Source organism: Miscanthus floridulus, chromosome 10 (genome assembly GCF_019320115.1).
Source record: "Miscanthus floridulus cultivar M001 chromosome 10, ASM1932011v1, whole genome shotgun sequence".
NCBI lineage: Eukaryota > Viridiplantae > Streptophyta > Magnoliopsida > Poales > Poaceae > Miscanthus > Miscanthus floridulus.
In genome coordinates, this window is record NC_089589.1 from 37657613 (window position 1) to 37664565 (window position 6953).

The window sequence follows — 6953 nt, forward strand, 5'->3', positions numbered from 1 at the left end:
TCCGTTGAGAAATGTCGTCTTTACATCCATCTGATGTAATTCCAAATCGTAATGTGCCACTAATGCCATTATGATTCTGAAGGAATCCTTACATGAGACTGGAGAAAAGGTCTCATTGTAATCAATCCCTTCTCTTTGTGTAAAGCCTTTTGCCACAAGTCGGGCTTTATATCTATCTATATTCCCTTGAGATTCAAGTTTTGTTTTGTAGACCCATTTACAACCTACTGTTTTGGCTCCTTTAGGAATTATCTCCAAATCCCAAACTTTATTTGCATTCATTGATCTCATCTCATCTTCCATGGCCTCAAGCCACTTTGATGAATGATCACTTTTCATGGCTTCTTCAAATGAGGTGGGATCATCCTCCATTTGAAATTCTTCAGTGTTGTACACTTCATAATCAACAGGAATAGCTGATTTTCTAACTCTTTGAGACCTTCTAGGGGCCTCCTCAATTGGCACATTTTCTGTTTGAGGCTGTTGTTGCTCCCCCTTATGTGTGGCAATAGGTTCTATAGGATCCTGAGGCACAGGTTCCTCATCATCATTCATTGTTGCCACAGGCGGGATAACAACAGGTGCTGGCACCACAGTGTCTTGTACTATTGGTGCAGCAACAGCAGGTAGTGAGAAAAATGGCTCATGAATGATCGGAGTGGGTGCATACACCCGCTTCTCTTCAAGGTCAATTTCTCGAGCTACCATGCCCCCCTTAATCATTTCATCCTCTAGGAAGACAGCATGTCTCGTTTCCACAAACTTTGTATGTCTGTTAGGACAGTAGAAACGAAAACCTTTTGACTTTTCTGGGTAGCTAATGAAATGGCAACTCACTGTTTTGGGATCTAGCTTCCCAATGTTTGGGTTAAAAACTTTAGCCTCAGCAGGGCTCCCCCACACACGCAAGTGGTTAAGTGAGGGTACTCTTCCTGTCCACAACTCATACGGTGTTTTGGGCACCGACTTACTTGGTACTCTATTGAGAATATGAATGACGGTTTTTAACGCCTCCATCCACAGACTCATGGGTAAAGTGGAGTAACTTATCATACTATGCACCATATCCATCAGGGTACGGTTAAGCCTTTCAGCTACTCCATTCTGCTGAGGTTCGCCCGGTGTTGAATACTGGGCGACTATACCATTCTCCTGTAAGAACCTTATAAAAGGTCCAGGAACTTGTCCATATGGGGTATGCCGACCGTAGTACTCTCCTCCACGGTCAGACCTGACTATCTTAATCTTTAAATCATGCTGATTTTCAACTTCTGCTTTAAATATTTTGAATTTATCCAGCGCTTCTGTTCTTTCTTTAATTGGATAAATATAGCCAAAGCGAGAGTAATCGTCTGTGAATGTTATGAATGAATCATAACCATACATACTTTTCACAGGAAAAGGACCACATATGTCTGTGTGAATAATCTGTAGAATTCCTGCGCTTCGTTTGGCATCTTTCTTAATTTTCTTTACATACTTTCCTTTTATGCAATATCTACATTGTTCTAACTCTGAGAGCTCTAATAGAGGAAGAATATCATTCTTAACTAGTCTTTCTATTCTCCCCCTCGAAATATGGCCTAAACGACAGTGCCATAATTTCGACAATGCATCGTGAGCTCTCTTTCGTTTTCTGTTTCCATTGTTCGATGAGGATACATTTTCATTCACATCACATACGGAATTCACATTTTCACGAAGTGATAACAAATAAAGCTCGTCTTGTCGGAAGGCAAGACCAACACATTTATTATTAAACAATATCTAACATTTGCCATTTCCAAAATGGCAATCATAACCATCATGGTCCAACTTTGATACACTAATCAGGTTCTTTGCAAAGATGGTACATAAAGAACATCTCTAAGAAAAAGTATGAAGCCATCTGGAAGCTCTAGAGGAAGATCTCCAACGGCCTCAACATCTGCTTGTACTCCATTTGCGACTTTAATGAAACTTTCGCTTCTTTGCAAAGTTCTCATCGAACGGAATCCCTGTAATGAATTAGCAACATGAATAGTTGCACCTGAATCAATCCACCAAGTAGATTTTGAAAACTTTACATACAAGGATTCATTTACGAACGTAATAATGTTCTCACCTTTATTCTTCATAATCATCTTTAAGAAATCAGGACAATTCTTTTTATAATGTCCCGTCTTCTTGCAGTGGAGACACTGGTCTTTAGCCACTGGGAATTGCTGGTTCTGAGACTGTTGCATGGGACCTTTTCCAGATGATTTGGAGGAAGAGCTGTTATTATAGTTCTTTTTCTTATCTTTTAGGTAGTTGACAGAACCACCTTGTGAAACTTTTATTCTTTTCTCCTCCTGCACACACATGGCTATGAGCTTTTCTAAATCCCATTTTTCAGGATGTATGTTGTAATTAACAACAAAGGTGTCAAATTCTTTGGGCAAAGAAGTAAAAATCAAATGAATAAGAAACTCATCCTTGAGTGCCAAATCCATTGGTTTGAGCTTAGATGCCAGATTGCTCATTCTCAGTATGTGCTCTCTAATGCCACTGCCGCCACCAGAGTACCTTTCTGTAACCAGCTGCTTGATCAGCTGGGTTGCATATGTCTTTGAAGAGCCAGTGAACTGACTCTTTATTCTATCTAGGTACTCTGTGACCGTGTCACAGTCTGGAATTGAGCCCACAATAGCAGGCTCAATCGTGTTCTTTATCACTACCAAACACTTCTTGTTGGCAGTGACCCATTTCCTATGCTCAAGGTCATAGGACATCTTTACGGGAGCAAAATCCTGCTCTCTATTCTGCCATGCAGCATCAGTCTCATCAGTCTCCCCCATCGGTGCCACAGGTTCTCTGGGGCACGGTGTGGTGACAACCCAGTCCACCTCAGCGAGGATGAAAGCCAGGTCTATCTTTTTCTTCCACTCATTATAGTTATCACCTTTTAGAGTGGGGATCTCTTTGATACAACTCATCAAGTTGTATCCTCCTGAAAACACAATTCAAATAGTGTGAGAATAGAAATAACAACAATAATTGCGTGCCTTAGTTTAACGTTGGTCAAAATTAAAACATACAATTATTTTATACATTAAATCTATATCACCGTTGGGCAGAAATAGAAATAATGCATAATCATTAAAATTATAATATTGCTATTAACAACGTTGGTCAGAAAATAACAATATCATAATCAACTCATATTTTATCTCTTGGCTCTTAAAATCAAATTGTCCCGTTGGTTCGAATTTAATTAAAAGTCCATAATTACTTTAAATACGCAGCGGAAAATTTAAATATGCCCATAATTATTTTTCCAGAAACTCTTAAATATTGCACTGTTCTCTGAACAAAATTGTCGTTGGACAAAAATTGCACAAAGATTTGCATCAACTTCCAATTGAAATTCATCAAATATATATATTTCTGGAAAAATAAAAAGAAAACATGAGCTATTTCTATTCATTAGGCCATTTCGGCCCAGCAACGCGCAGCCACAGCGCGGCCCACGGCCTGCTCGGCGGCACGCGCGCGCTCTCTCTCCGCGTCCAGGCCGCAACCTAGGCCTGGGCCGCGAAACCGTTTGCCCGCCTGGGCCTAAAGCCGGTCCGGCGAATCCTGATCGCTAGATCGGATCGGACGGCTGTCCGGCCGTTTCGCCCGAACAAAACCCCCGGCCGGCCGCCTCTCCCTGAACCCTAGCTTCATTTCCTCTTTCTCCTCTCCTCTCCCACGGCGACGCTAGTGAAGACGAAGGGAGCGCGCGGCCACCTCGTCACCGGAGAAGAAGAGAGGACGACACCGGTGCCAAGCCCCTCGCCGGTGCGTGCGCTCGCCCATGGCAGAGCGCGCCGCCGTCGAGCGGCTTTGGACCGCTGCCCTGAGCCACGGCCGAGCCGGGCCTCTGTCCACGCGCCAAACATGGCGGCGGTGATCACCACCCGCACGGTGGTAGCTTTCCGCGCGACGGCGGTGTCGGGAGGACCGGGTAGGTTCCCCTCTTTCCCCTTTCGGTTTTTTTTTTATTCGGATTTTGCACGATTTTCCCGATTAGGGTTAGGGTTAGGGTTGGGGACGACACTGTTTTTCTTTTCCCCGAATCACCTTCGGGTTTAATTCGGTTTCCAGTTTTCATCTCTATCCCAAAACCCGATCTAGGGTTTGGATGTGCGGTTCTTCACTTTTCCCGAACCATCATCTTTTCTCAGATCCGAAGGGATCGAGTTTAGGGTTCAATCGAACCCTTTGTTGGCCGAAGCCCTTTCTTCTTTCTAGATCCGCACTGGATCTCTTCATCTTTTCCTTTTCTAATCGGTACCCGTTCTAGATCTACGTGCTAGTAGGCTCTGGTACCATTGTTATCTTTCTAGAATCATCTAGCAGTCGGTCTAGAGGGTAGACATCAAGAGCAGTAGACAACGGTAACGCTGTAGACCTAGAAAGCTATCTAGAGGAAGGAGAAGGTGTCGAACCTGAGATCCCAGAGGGAGTGGATCCAGAGGCCTCCATCAGCTTCGTCGGTGAAGTCTGCTCACGGGCAGCGATGGTTGGAGTAGAGGTTGCACGGACGTCGATGCAGTGCAGACGGGGCGTAGCAGTGACGACGGCGAGGGTCAGCGGAGCTTCCCGTCGCTGGCTGCGCGCCCTCTTAGATCGGTCTAGGGTTTGTCGGTGGGGTTTGCGGCTCACGGCGTACCTCGTGCTTTGAGCTGTCGGCCCCCACCTCTTTATATAGCGCAGTGCGACGGGGGCCCACCAACCATGTAGGGTTGGGCGCCCCCGATCAGGGCGCTTATTGGTTAGGAGATCAATCTAACACAGCGAACCCAAATAGATGCGGCTTGCAAAGGTGGCATGCATCCAAGCACTGGTGCTCTATTTTTAGCCAAAAGAGACTCTGGGCAGAAATACTAAGCGTCCATCGAATGGAGATTCGTTAACACCAAAGGAGCACTTGACAAAGCACAAACGTTTTGCAGATGGGGAGATGAAGTTGCGGCCGGCCATGAATATGCTCGATGTGATCTCAAGATCCTCCATGTCCGGACATCTCGAAAAATCCATGACACATGGTATTTCGGTGCACACACGATCAATATGCAAAACCTTCAAGCACATTGAAACAAGACGCCGGTCCCATAGCGCACCAATCTCCCTGAGGCTCAAGCACACGCGCATCACCCTGGTTCTCAGCAGGAGAGCGTGCCGGACCCAGAGATCCACGTACCTGTGGTAGGGTCGATCTCTCAACCTAGAGAGGTTGATCTCGCACTCGTCCCCAGGGTCGACCCCGGGTCGCGGAGCAGCAGAATCTGGTTCACAAACAAGTCGAGCCTGTCGTTGCTCCCCAGCGCCGGGACGTCGGTGATGCGCAGGCGAGGCAGCGCCCGCCAGAGGTTGCCCCAGCGGCGGCCGAGCACGCACGTCCTCACGGCATCGCGTGACGGCAGGAAACCCAGCGCGTGCTGGAGGACGGCGTCTGGCAGCGCGCTGATCCGGTCGTCCCCATCCGCGTCCTGCCGCGAGGGTTTCTTGGCGCCTTGGCGGCCTTCATCCCGCGGGTCATTCCGCGAATCACGTCGTTGGCCGGCAGTTCGGAGAGGAAGCACTGCAACAACAGCGTACTACGAGCAGGACGCCAGGAGGGCTTACCTTCGCTCCACCGAAGCGTCGATGCCGGCGCCCGGCGGTGCACAATGGGGAGTGGGGACGACGCGCCGGCGCTGGTCTAGACATGGGCTATAGATGGAGTGGGTATAGATGGCCAGATGGACGTCCCGGTCTGACATGGGCCTGAGTCTGGCTGGTACGGTCTTATTTGCTCAATGTGCGGTGCCATGGGTTATTGCCTTTGATCTAGACACGGCCATACACAGGCTTAGTCAGCCCAGACTGGTCCATGGGCCCAACAAGCCCGCTACGGCTGGAGCCGTGCCGCCAGGCCTGCCTGTCTGCGTTGGGAGAGAATTGATGGAAAGGAAGAGGAGCCGATGTTGGAGTAGCGGGAGGATGGGAATCTATGGTGGAAGAGAGCCATAGCAAGCAGAAGAGAGGAAGGGGGAACACTGTGTGGCGCTCGAGATGCCAAATGTGTTTATGTGGCGGGCGGCATTGGAGTTAGTATTTTCAGAGGAATGAAAACACATTATATTTGGGGGTTGAGACGCTTGACATGTCGGGGCGGGCCGGCGCACTATGCCGAGGGACCGATCTGGGTACCTCCGTGCAACAGGTCGGGCCGGCACGAGCATGATGTCCATCGGGTTGTGATGCCATGCCTGGGGTGGGCTATGGGTCGTGCCCGTGGGCCTAGAGCCTTATAACCATCTATAGGTTTGAGAAAAAAATAAATGGTATAATGCTCTACAAAAGGAGACTTCTCAGCTATTGGATTAAAAGTTGAATGGATCAGATTCAATTGCTACATGCCACCTATCCACATTGCTGATTACACACACTCAAGAAATTACTTTGAGGTGCATACAACACAGCTTCCAGTACACAAATGTTCATATTATCACTAGCGGTTGTCATATCTTTTTCTAATAACTTTCATGAATCTTGTATTCTATATTCTGGCCCATAAGTAATTTCATATGAAAATAGTTTCAGCTTCAAAGTTTTAGATCTCGTCAAGTACTACAACTTTGGTTTATAGCATATCTCCATCCGTGGTCATTTGAAAAATTCAAAAAGATTTGAATTTTAAAATGTGAGAACTTATAGTATAGTTTTAAGACACTAGATGAATTCAAGTGAGAAATGTAATCAAGTAAAAAGTTGAAGATGTCCTCAAGCTCTACGTACATCTTTGATATAAATTTTGTTGTCTTTATCCAACTTGACATGGAAAAGTTATGATTTTTTTGCGATGAATACTTTTAGAAGCAAGCGATAATGCCAACTTTCTCTAGAAAATCGACCTCAAGAGATGGGTGATGTTTCTAGCTACCTCTGGAAATACCACTATG